Here is a 571-nt window from a genome sequence, read left to right on the forward strand (position 1 = left end):
GAGAGTTCAAAATATAAATATGACTAAAGAAAGTAAATCCATAAATTAAACAATTGTAAACATCTCTTAACACGAGAATGTTCTGAATATATTTTAAACTTCTGATCTTGTCATAGAGGACAATCACCTGCCTCCACAAAACATTCTTTCCAAGAGTTGAATAGATTGCGGCTCTGAAATGAGCATTTCTTATTACCTGATATTTTTGTATAGATTGTGCCACTCATAAGAAGGCTGGTTGTTGCTTGTTTAAAACAAAGCCAAAGCACTCATCAGCAAAAAGCTTGATAATTTAATATTGGTGTTCAGACTTTTGTGTCTCGGGTACCTTTTCAAGGTCCGACTTTCTCACAGCTATGAGGAATGTCTCAGTGGTGACCTAGTTTATCCTCCTGGGCATCCCACACACAGAGGATCTGGAGACCATGCTCTTTGTCCTGTTTTTGTCCTTCTCCATCTTCACCTTTATGGGAAACCTGCTCATCCTACTGGCAATTGTCTCCTCCACTCGACTTCATACTCCCAGGTACTTCTTCCTGTGTAAGCTGTCTGTGTGTGACATAGTTTTTCC

The 571-nt window shown here is 39.2% G+C and overlaps 1 pseudogene; it reads left to right on the forward strand.

Annotated features, from left to right (window-relative positions):
- The first annotated feature begins 356 nt into the window (after positions 1-356).
- LOC105309226 overlaps positions 357-571 on the forward strand; it is a 9,190-nt pseudogene continuing 8,975 nt past the window's right edge.

The sequence above is a fragment of the Pteropus vampyrus genome, unplaced genomic scaffold (assembly GCF_000151845.1).
Source record: "Pteropus vampyrus isolate Shadow unplaced genomic scaffold, Pvam_2.0 Scaffold696, whole genome shotgun sequence".
Lineage (NCBI taxonomy): Eukaryota > Metazoa > Chordata > Mammalia > Chiroptera > Pteropodidae > Pteropus > Pteropus vampyrus.